The sequence below is a fragment of the Ips typographus genome, linkage group LG14, assembly GCF_016097725.1.
Source record: "Ips typographus isolate SLU linkage group LG14, UJ_Ityp_2.0, whole genome shotgun sequence".
Taxonomy (NCBI): domain Eukaryota; kingdom Metazoa; phylum Arthropoda; class Insecta; order Coleoptera; family Curculionidae; genus Ips; species Ips typographus.
The window spans coordinates 3,068,271-3,079,884 of record NC_138435.1 but is presented as its reverse complement, the minus strand read 5'-3'; the positions used below and the strand labels follow the sequence as shown (position 1 = coordinate 3,079,884).

At 37.4% G+C, this 11,614-nt stretch overlaps 1 protein-coding gene across 1 annotated transcript in view; it reads left to right on the top strand.

Annotated features, from left to right (window-relative positions):
• The first annotated feature begins 3,378 nt into the window (after positions 1-3,378).
• Dpp10 (Dipeptidyl peptidase 10) overlaps positions 3,379-11,614 on the top strand; it is a 53,528-nt gene continuing 45,292 nt past the window's right edge. Inside the window, exon 1 of the mRNA XM_081992869.1 lies at positions 3,379-3,618. The gene's annotated coding sequence lies outside the window, so the exon portion shown is untranslated. The remainder of the gene's footprint in view (positions 3,619-11,614) is intronic.

Below are 11,614 nucleotides of genomic sequence, written 5' to 3'. Positions count from 1 at the left end.
GGATGGACAACAGTACCACGCAACTTTTCCTTTTTATACAGTTTTTTCGAAAAACGTACCGATTGTCCGAGAAAAATCAAAAACTGTTTTCTTGACACTTTTCAAAGGGGTTCCTCCACCAAATTTTAGGAAAAAAATTTTGAATTTTGAATTTTTTTTTGATTGGCCGAATATTTTTTAATTATCATTAGAAACATGACGTCAAGTGTCACTTGTCAAAAATGTCATTTTTTAAGTGTGCCACGCCCTGAAAACTGTCAAAAATGACAAAAAACACAATTTTTTTAGGTTATGTCCGAAATGGTGCCAATTTTGGCAAAACAGACCCAAAATTCGTGTTTTTCAGACCAAAATTAGTCTAAAAGGACGGTTTCATTGAAATAGTGACAAAATGGTGGCGGTTCCTACAATATTGAGCCAAAACCTTAAAATTAGACCAAATTTTGGTGCACCAACCCAGAAAATCGCTAATAACTCGCTTATTTGAAACATTCTGTATAAAAACACTAAATAATAAAAGAAAGCTAGTGAAAAGGGCTATCACGTGACGTTGAGCGAGCGGCGCTAAGTTGCACCGTTCGGCCGCTAGAGGGTGTCAAAATTGACCCTAATTTTTCCGTCAATATCTCCGAAACTGGTTGAGTTATCAAACTGAAATTTTCACCACAAATCCCCAAATAACTTGGCGGTACCAGTGGTACCAATTACAGTGCGGTTCTTTTGTTTTCCTGGCCAATATGGCCGCCCTTTGGCGCCTCCACCACAATGTCAGGATTTCCCACCGGAAAAATTTAGTAAAAAAAAAACTATTCTAGATTTAGAGCTTCTAGAACCTTTTAAGGAGTATTCTAGATTATTCCAGGCTGGAATTCTAAAAAAATTTTGAGGAAAACCGGTTTGAATGACACTAAATTGACTTGAGTGGACCGAACCATATTGTTTACACGTTTCACCCTGTATCTCCCCTTCAGGGCTGGGGAAATATCTGAAAAAATTCCTGGGGATACTACAGGACCACCCTGTAAATCAGTGAAAATTTCAGGTCCGTACTGCAAAAATTGCGGCGGGGAGAAAATTCCAAACTTTGTTAAGCTGGGTAAGTGGGTTTGGTGGACCACTAAAGGAGACCACCCTGTATCTCTCTTATACCGTGCGGGAAAATTTTGAAAAAATTTTCCAAGAAACCTACTAGGGTACTGTACAATCCCGTAAAATTACAGGTCCGTACTAGGAAAAATGAATTTTTTAAAAATAATTTAAGTTGCCCTCCTTCAGGTGAGTCACTTCTTAAGTGGGTTAACACGATTCGCACTGTAAGTCCCTTACCGGGGCAAGGAAAAATCTGAAAAAATTACCAGAAGTACCTACAAAGGTACTAAACAATTCCCAAAAGGACCAGGTCCGTACTTGGAAATTTGAATTTTTTAAAAATAATTTAAGTTGCCCTCCTGCAGGTGAGGCACTTCTTAAGTGGGTTAACATGTGTCCCACTGTAAGTCCCTTACCAGGGCAAGGAAAAATTTGAAAAAATTACCTAAAGTACCTACAAAGGTACTAAACAATTCCCAAAAGGACCAGGTCCGTACTGGGAAAAATTAATTTTTTAAAAATAATTAAGCGTCTTAGTGATAGAAGTACCAATCTTGGATTTTCCCCAATTACGGCCCTGCAACTCAACAGATTTAAACGATTTTTTTTCTGGGTAAAGCCCTGTCCTAAAGGTGTCCACACACCCAAAATCTACGGTTTCCTTACAGGTAGTTTCGGAGGAATTAAATTCCCAAATTGCATTTTTCCTACACTCGCAGCAATTTGCTAAAACCTCCTCAAAAACACTCAAAAAAATTGAAAAAATCACTCCAAATTGTTCTCGGGCTTTCTGTACGAAGCTTTCTTTTGTCTTTCAGGCCTTAATTTGAAAGCAGCCCTTATTTCAGGCAAACTGGGAGGTTTTCCCACGTTTTTAATGGTTACGACTGGGAAATTGAGATTTTCTAGGGTTTGTTACGTGAATTGAGGCTGAAAAGTGGTTTTTTCTAATTAAATTTACGGGTTTTATCGATTTTGTATCAGAATTACGTTGAATTATTAAAGCGATGAAGGATGGGAGTTTTTGAATTTTCTAAAAACGAGAGCCAACTTTGACGCCCTCTAGCGGCCAAACGGTACAACCTAGCCTCCCCCGGTCAACGTCACGTGATAGCCCTATTTACTGGCTATCTTTTGTTATTCAGTGCTTATATACAGAATGTTTCAAATAAGCGAGTTATGGAAGATTTTTTGGGATGGTGCACAAAAATTTCTGGACCTACTATACTAATCACTTCCAAATCGAATTTAACCCAACAAAATGACGTTTGTGACTAATTCCGGCCTGGGGAACACAATTATGACCTTTGTTTTGTGAAATTGTCACGTTTTAGCCAGTTTGGACGAGTTTGGGCGATTTTGTAGCAGAATTACGTTGCACTAGTAAAGCGATGAGGGTTGGGAGTTTTTGAATTTTCTAATAAACTTAAAATGGCTCTAAAAATTGAGTTTTTGAGATATCAAGGTGATTTTTTTGGGAAAAGATAGCTGACTTGGAGTAGATTAAGTGGGAATTTTTTAAAAAATCTCACTCTGCAACTTCTGTCAAAATTTGACAGAAGAGTGGAAAAAAGTTTTTATTTTTTTCCTCCCAAACGGTACCCGGTACAAGAAAAGTGCTTATAAAGTAAAAGTTGCGTTTTACCAAAGTGCGTTTGTGGTAAAAATTTCAAACCTCTAACCCATACAGTTTCCGAGATATTTAGTAAAAAAAAATGAATCAACTTTGACGCCCTCTAGCGGCCAAACGGTGCAACCTGGCCTCCCCCGGTCAAAGTCACGTGATAGCCCCATTCACTGACTATCTTTTGTTTTTCAATGCTTTTAAGCAGAATGTTTCAAATAAGCGAGTTATGGAAGATTGTTTGGAAAGGTGCACAAAAATTTCTGGACCTACTATACTAACCGCTTCCAAATCGGATTTAACCCAACAAAAAGACGTTTTTGACTAATTCCGGCCTGGGGAACACAATTATGACCTTCGTTTTGTGAAATTGTCACGATTTAGCCAGTTTGGACAAATTTAGGCGATTTTGTAGCAGAATTACGGTGAATTATTAAAGCGATGAGGGTTGGGAGTTTTTGAATTTTCTAACAAACTCAAAATGGCTCTAAAAAAGTGAGTTTTTGAGATATCGAGCTGATTTTTTTGGGAAAAGATAGCCAACTTAGAGTAGATTAAGTGGGAATTTTTTAAAAAATCTCCCTCAACAACTTCTGTCAAAATTTGACAGTTAAAAGTCAAAAAATTGTAAGTTTCATAATTTTCGTTTTTTCAGTTCTGATTGGATTTTCATCGGGATTTTCGGTCTTTGTGGCAATAGCCAACTGTCCGGCCAAGTGAAAATCAACGATAATGCGGAAATGCGCCTGCGCAGACCGTTTCAAGGGGCTCCAGCCAGTTCGGAGGCCCCTCTTATCGATAGTGCTGATTTCGCGTCCGTTACGTGACGAATCGCTTTGGGAGAGTGGAAAATACCTGTTAACCTCACTATTTACGTGCTTTTTTCACCGTTCTGGGTCAGAAAGGTGAGTTTCAGTTGTTGTTTCGTGAGTTTGGTATTTTTGTTGATTACGGCCCTGTTTCTCCATCAATTTCAATGAATTTTTTACTGAACAAAGCCCAAACCCTAACCACCTTCCACACAAAAAATCAACCCTCTACCTCTAATAGTTTCGGAGATATGAATTTTTAAAATTGCTGCTCCCTGCCAGTTTTAGACCACTTTGACGTCTGTACGTTGCACACCCTGTAGCTCCGCTCCTGATGATCCGAAACCGAATTTTTTAGTGTTTTTTCTAGTTATTGGATAGGAAATTTAGTGAGGATTCCAAAAATGTGCTTAAAAACGCGATTTGGGCACTATAAGTGGGTTTTACGGAAGATTTTATCTCAGACTGTCCTTTAAATTGTCATTTTTGCTGTTCTAACTTTGACAGCGTTTTTCAACCAGACTGTACCGAATTTTTTAGTGTTTTTTCTGGTTATTGAATAGGAAATTTGATGACGATTCCAAAAATGTGCTTAAAAACCCGATTCGAGCACTCTAAGTGGGTTTTACGGACGATTTTATCCCAGACTGTCTTTTAAATAGTCATTTTGGCTGTTTTAACTTTGACAGCGTTTTTCTCCCTGACTGTACCGAATTTTTTAGTGTTTTTTCTGGTTATTGGATAGGAAATTTAGTGGGGATTCCAAAAATGTGCTTAAAAACTTGATTCGGGCACTCTAAGTGGGTTTTGCGGGCGATTTTATCCCAGACTGTCATTTTTGCTGTTCTAATTTTGACAGAGTTTTTCAACCAGACTGTACCGAATTTTTTAGTGTTTTTTCCGGTTATTGTATAGGAAATTTAGTGGGGATTCCAAAAATGTGCTTAAAAACGCGATTCGGGCACTCTAAGTGGGTTTTACGGACGATTTTATCCCAGACTGTCTTTTAAATTGTCATTTTTGCTATTCTAACTTTGACATCGTTTTTCGACCAGACTGTACTGAATTTTTTTGTGATTTTTCTGGTTATTTGATAGGAAATTTAATGAGGATTCCAAAAATGTGCTTAAAAACGCGATTCGAGCACTCTAAGTGGGTTTTACGGACGATTTTATCCCAGACTGTCCTTTAAATTGTCATTTTTGCTGTTCTAACTTTGACAGCGTTTTTCTCCCTGACTGTACCGAATTTTTTAGTGTTTTTTTCCGGTTATTGGATAGAAAATTTAATGAGGATTCCAAAAATGTGCTTAAAAATGCGATTCGAGCACTCTAAGTGGGTTTTACGGACGATTTTATCCCAGACTGTCTTTTAAATTGTCATTTTGGTTGTTGTAACTTTGACAGCGTTTTTCAACCAGACTGTATCGAATTTTTTAGTGTTTTTTCTGGTTATTGAAAAGGAAATTTAGTGGGGATTCCAAAAATGTGCTTAAAAACCCGATTCGAGCACTCTAAGTGGGTTTTACGGACGATTTTTATCCCAGACTGTCCTTTAAATTGTAATTTTTGCTTTTCTAACTTTGACAGCGTTTTTCAACCAGACTGTACCGAATTTTTTAGTGTTTTTTTCCGGTTATTGGATAGAAAATTTAATGAGGATTCCAAAAATGTGCTTAAAAACCCGATTCGAGCACTCTAAGTGGGTTTTACGGACGATTTTATCCCAGACTGTCCTTTAAATTGTCATTTTGGCTGTTTTAACTTTGATAACATTTTTCTCTCAGACTGTATCTAATTTTTTAGTGTTTTTTCTGGTTATTGAAAAGGAAATTTAGTGGGGATTCCAAAAATGTGCTTAAAAACGCCATTCGGGCACTCTAAGTGGGTTTTGCGGACGATTTTATCCCAGACTGTCTTTTAAATTGTCATTTTTGCTGTTCTAACTTTGACAGCGTTTTTCAACCAGACTGTACCGACTTTTTTTGTGTTTTTTTCCGGTTATTGGATAGGAAATTTAATGAGGAATCCAAAAATGTGCTTAAAAACGCGATTCGAGCACTCTAAGTGGGTTTTACGGACGATTTTATCCCAGACTGTCCTTTAAATTGTCATTTTGGCTGTTTTAACTTTGATAACATTTTTCTCTCAGACTGTATCGAATTTTTTAGTGTTTTTTTCCGGTTATTGGATAGTAAATTTAATGAGGATTCCAAAAATGTGCTTAAAAACCCGATTCGGGCACTATAAGTGGGTTTTACGGACAATTTACTTGCTCAGCTAAAGCTGAAACAAATTGAGCTGTTTGACTGGGACGAGGAAAGGGAAAACTTTGAGGGGACAAACCGACCAGAAAAACGTTTATCTTTCCATCGGAAACATCACAAAAGGGAATCCGAGTCGATAAATTACTCGAAACGAAGGCACCATTAATAATAAACTTATCTGTCGAATTTGATTTTGATGAAATTTATTTAGGGAGTGTTGATTTCTTTTTTTGCTCGCAAAACCCACTTAGAGTGCCCGAATCGGGTTTTTAAGCACATTTTTGGAATCCTCATTAAATTTCCTATCCAATAACCAGAAAAAACACTAAAAAATTTGGTACAGTCAGGGAGAAAATCGCTGTCAAAGTTTGAAGTGCAAAAATGACAATTTAAAGGACAGTCTGGTATAAAATCGTCCGTAAAACATACTTAGAGTGCTCGAATCAGGTTTTTAAGCACATTTTTGGAATCCTCATTAAATTTCCTATTCAATAACCAGAAAAAACACTAAAAAATTCGGTACAGTCTGGTTGAAAAACGCTGTCAAAATTAGAACAGCAAAAATGACAATTTAAAGGACAGTCTGGGATAAAATCGTCCGTAAAACATACTTAGAGTGCTCGAATCAGGTTTTTAAGCAAATTTTTGGAATCCTCATTAAATTTCCTATTCAATAACCAGAAAAAACACTAAAAAATTCGGTACAGTCTGGTTGCAAAACGCTGTCAAAGTTAGAACAGCAAAAATGACAATTTAAAGGACAGTCTGGTATAAAATCGTCCGTAAAACCCACTTAGAGTGCTCGAATCGGGTTTTTAAGCACATTTTTGGAATCCTCACTAAATTTCCTATCCAATAACCGGAAAAAACACTAAAAAATTCAGTACAGTCTGACTGAAAAACGCTGTCAAAGTTAAAACAGAAAAAATGACAATTTAAAGGACAGTCAAAACACTAAAAATTCAATATCTCCGAAACTATCAGAGCTACAGAAGTGAATTTTAGTGTGAATTATTCCCTAAACTGTCAGGAATGACATATCCAAAAATGACAGCTCTAACCTGTCTCCTTCCCTAGTTTTCACAGAGCTGAACTTGATGGAATGCCACAGAAAGCACCAAAACACTAAAAATGGAATATCTCCGGAACTATCAGAGGTACAGAAGTGAATTTTAGTGTGAATTGTTGCCAAAACTGTCAGAAATGACATATCCAAATTTGACAGTTCTAACCTGTCTCCTTCCCTAGTTTTCACAGGACTGAACTTGAGAAAATGCCCCAGAAAGCACCAAAACACTAAAAATTCAATATCTCCGAAATTATCAGAGCTACAGAAGTGAATTTTAGTGTGAATTATTCCCTAAACTGTCAGGAATGACATATCCAAATTTGACAGTTCTAACCTGTCTCCTTCCCTAGTTTTCACAGGACTGAACTTGAGGAAATGCCACAAAAAGCACCAAAACACTAAAAATTCAATATCTCCGAAACTATCAGAGCTACAGGAGTGAATTTTAGTGTGAATTATTCCCTAAACTGTCAGGAATGACATATCCAAATTTGACAGTTCTAACCTGTCTCTTTCTCTAGTTTTCACAGGACTGAACTTGAGGAAATGCCACAAAAAGCACCAAAACACTAAAAATTCAATATCTCCGGAACTATCAGAGCTACAGAAGTGAATTTTAGTGTGAATTATTCCCTAAACTGTCAGGAATGACATATCCAAATTTGACAGTTCTAACCTGTCTCTTTCTCTAGTTTTCACAGGACTGAACTTGAGGAAATGCCACAAAAAGCACCAAAACACTAAAAATTCAATATCTCCGGAACTATCAGAGCTACAGAAGTGAATTTTAGTGTGAATTATTCCCTAAACTGTCAGGAATGACATATCCAAATTTGACAGTTCTAACCTGTCTCTTTCTCTAGTTTTCACAGGACTGAACTTGAGGAAATGCCACAAAAAGCACCAAAACACTAAAAATTCAATATCTCCGGAACTATCAGAGCTACAGAAGTGAATTTTAGTGTGAATTATTCCCTAAACTGTCAGTAATGACATATCCAAAAATGACAGCTCTAACCTGTCTCCTTCCCTAGTTTTCACAGGACTGAACTTGAGGAAATGCCACAAAAAGCACCAAAACACTAAAAATTCAATATCTCCGAAACTATCAGAGCTACAGGAGTGAATTTTAGTGTGAATTATTCCCTAAACTGTCAGGAATGACATATCCAAATTTGACAGTTCTAACCTGTCTCTTTCTCTAGTTTTCACAGGACTGAACTTGAGGAAATGCCACAAAAAGCACCAAAACACTAAAAATTCAATATCTCCGGAACTATCAGAGCTACAGAAGTGAATTTTAGTGTGAATTATTCCCTAAACTGTCAGTAATGACATATCCAAAAATGACAGCTCTAACCTGTCTCCTTCCCTAGTTTTCACAGGACTGAACTTGAGGAAATGCCACAAAAAGCACCAAAACACTAAAAATTCAATATCTCCGAAACTATCAGAGCTACAGGAGTGAATTTTAGTGTGAATTATTCCCTAAACTGTCAGGAATGACATATCCAAATTTGACAGTTCTAACCTGTCTCTTTCTCTAGTTTTCACAGGACTGAACTTGAGGAAATGCCACAAAAAGCACCAAAACACTAAAAATTCAATATCTCCGGAACTATCAGAGCTACAGAAGTGAATTTTAGTGTGAATTATTCCCTAAACTGTCAGGAATGACATATCCAAATTTGACAGTTCTAACCTGTCTCCTTCCCTAGTTTTCACAGGACTGAACTTGAGGAAATGCCACAAAAAGCACCAAAACACTAAAAATTCAATATCTCCGGAACTATCAGAGCTACAGAAGTGAATTTTAGTGTGAATTATTCCCTAAACTGTCAGGAATGACATATCCAAAAATGACAGTTCTAACCTGTCTCTTTCTCTAGTTTTCACAGGACTGAACTTGAGGAAATGCCTCAGAAAGCACCAAAACACTAAAAATTCAATATCTCCGGAACTATCAGAGCTACAGAAGTGAATTTTAGTGTGAATTATTCCCTAAACTGTCAGTAATGACATATCCAAATTTGACAGTTCTAACCTGTCTCCTTCCCTAGTTTTCACAGAGCTGAACTTGATGGAATGCCACAGAAAGCACCAAAACACTAAAAATTAAGTATCTCCGGAACTAACAGAGCTACAGAAGTGAATTTTAGTGTGAATTATTCCCTAAACTGTCAGGAATGACATATCCAAATTTGACAGTTCTAACCTGTCTCCTTCTCTAGTTTTCACAGGACTGAACTTGAGAAAATGCCTCAGAAAGCACCAAAACACTAAAAATTCAATATCTCCGGAACTAACAGAGCTACAGGGGTGAATTTTGGCTTGAATCACTCCTAAAACGGTCAGGAATCCCCCAGGACGGTCCTGAACCGTTTACGTCCCATAAATTATGCCTTGACCGTCCCTTTTAATGGCATTTTAAGGGTTGCAAAGGGGCAAGTTGGCATTTGCGATTAACTCTCGCGTTTCGCTACAGTCAAAGTCAAACAAAAGCGTAATGACGTCAGCGGAATGATGTTTTAAACGAATCAATAACAGTGTGGTTAAATAACCGGTCGGAATGTACGTAGTGGGGGGGAAAAGGGGGAGAAAAGGGGGTGAAAAGCTCTTTTCTTGTGTATCTTCCAGGTTTTTTGAGTTTTTTCAATGAAACTTTGTGTGCATATTGGCAACACCTTAGGCTAGTCATGTTCCAAAAATCACAACTTTATCTCAACTGGTTCGGGAGATATAAATTTCCAAAGTTGCCGCTGCTAGTAACTGAATTTTGGGCCCACTAGGTATACGCTTGCTTTTTGGTCCAGTACGGCCCTGTTTCTTAAGTGATATTAATGATTTTTTTTCTGGGTATTTCCAAGGCTTTTAGCTATATCCAGTCAAAAAATCACGGTCCTACTTTTAATAGTTTCGGAGATACAAATTTCCAAAGTTGCTTCTGCTAGTAACTGAATTTTGGGCCCACTAGGTATGCGCTTGCTTTTTGGTCCAGTACGGCCCTGTTTTCTTAGTGATTTGAATGATTTTTTTTCTGGGTATTTCCAAGGCTTTCAGCTATATTCAGTCAAAAAATCACGGTCCTACCTCAACTAGTTTCGGAGATATAAATTTCCAAACTTGCTTCTTGCAGTAAGTAGGTTTTGGGCTCCCAAAGCACCCACATGGTTATGGGTCCATTACGGCCCAGTCTCTCAAGTGAGGTGAATGAAATTTTTTCTGGTTATTACCAACACTTTAGGCTACCAAATCACAAAAAAATCACACTCCTATCTCACAAACTTTGTGAGATACAATTTTTCAAAGTTGCTAGTGACAACATTTTGAATCACAATTTTGTGGGAAAACTTAAAAGTGGCGTAAGTCGGAGTAGGATTTTAGTACAATTTTGAAAAAAATCTGGTTTGACAGCTTAGGCCACGCCCCACCAGGCGGCGCTAGTCGCATTAACGTACCTGTCAAAGTTTGACAGTTATCTGACAGAACAACATTCTGGAAGACAACTTTAAGCTAAACTTAAAAGTGGCGTAAGTCGGAGTAGGATTTTAGTACAATTTTGCAAAAAATCAGGTTTGACAGCTTAGGCCACGCCCCACCAGATGGCGCTAGTCGCATTAACGTACCTGTCAAAGTTTGACAGTTATCTGACATTTGTATTGTTTCGGTTAGTTCATGTAACTGAAATGTACAAATTGCAATAAATTTCAAAAAAAAAAACAAATTTTGACGTTTTTGACGTGAATGACAGTTGGCACGTGATCCTCAAATACTATTTACTAGGACAGTCACGTGGTAACTGTCATAGGAATTTCCAAACTTGTTTCTTCTAGTAAGTGTCTTTTGGGCTCACAAGACCCACACTTGGTGTATGTTCCAGTACGGTCCTGTTACTCAAGTGATATTAATGATTTTTTTTCTGGGTGTTGCCAATGCCTTTAGGAATATCCACTCAAAAAATCAACTCTCTAGCTTTATCAGTTTCGGAGATATAAATTTCCAAATTTGCTTCTGCTAGTAACTGCATTTTGGGCCTACTAGGTATACGCTTGCTTTTTGGTGCAGTACGGCCCTGTTTTTTTAGGGATTTTAATGATTTTTTTCCTGGGTATTGCCATGGCTTTTAGCTATATCCAGTCAAAAAATCACGGTCCTACCTCAACTAGTTTCGGAGATATAAATTTCCAAACTTGCTTCTTGCAGTAAGTAGGTTTTGGGCTCACAAAGCACCCACATGGTTATGGGTCCATTACGGCCCAGTCTCTCAAGTGAGGTGAATTAAATTTTTTCTGGTTATTACCAACACTTTACGCTACCAAATCACAAAAAAATCACAATCCTATCTCACCAACTTTGTGAGATACAATTTTTCAAAGTTGCTAGTGACAACATTTTGAAACACAGCTTTGCGGGGAAACTTAAAAGTGGCGTAAGTCGGTGTAGGATTTTAGTACAATTTTGCAAAAAATCAGGTTTGACAGCTTAGGTCACGCCCCACCAGATGGCGCTAGTCGCATTAACGTACCTGTCAAAGTTTGACAGTTGTCTGACATTTGTGTTGTTTCGGTTAGTTCATGTAACTGAAATGTACAAATTGCAATAAATTTCAAAAAAAAAAAACAAATTTTGACGTTTTTGACGTAAATGACAGTTGGCACGTGATCCTCAAATACTATTTACTAGGACAGTCACGTGGTAACTGTCATAGGAATTTCCAAACTTGTTTCTACTAGTAAGTGTTTTTTGGGCTCACAAGA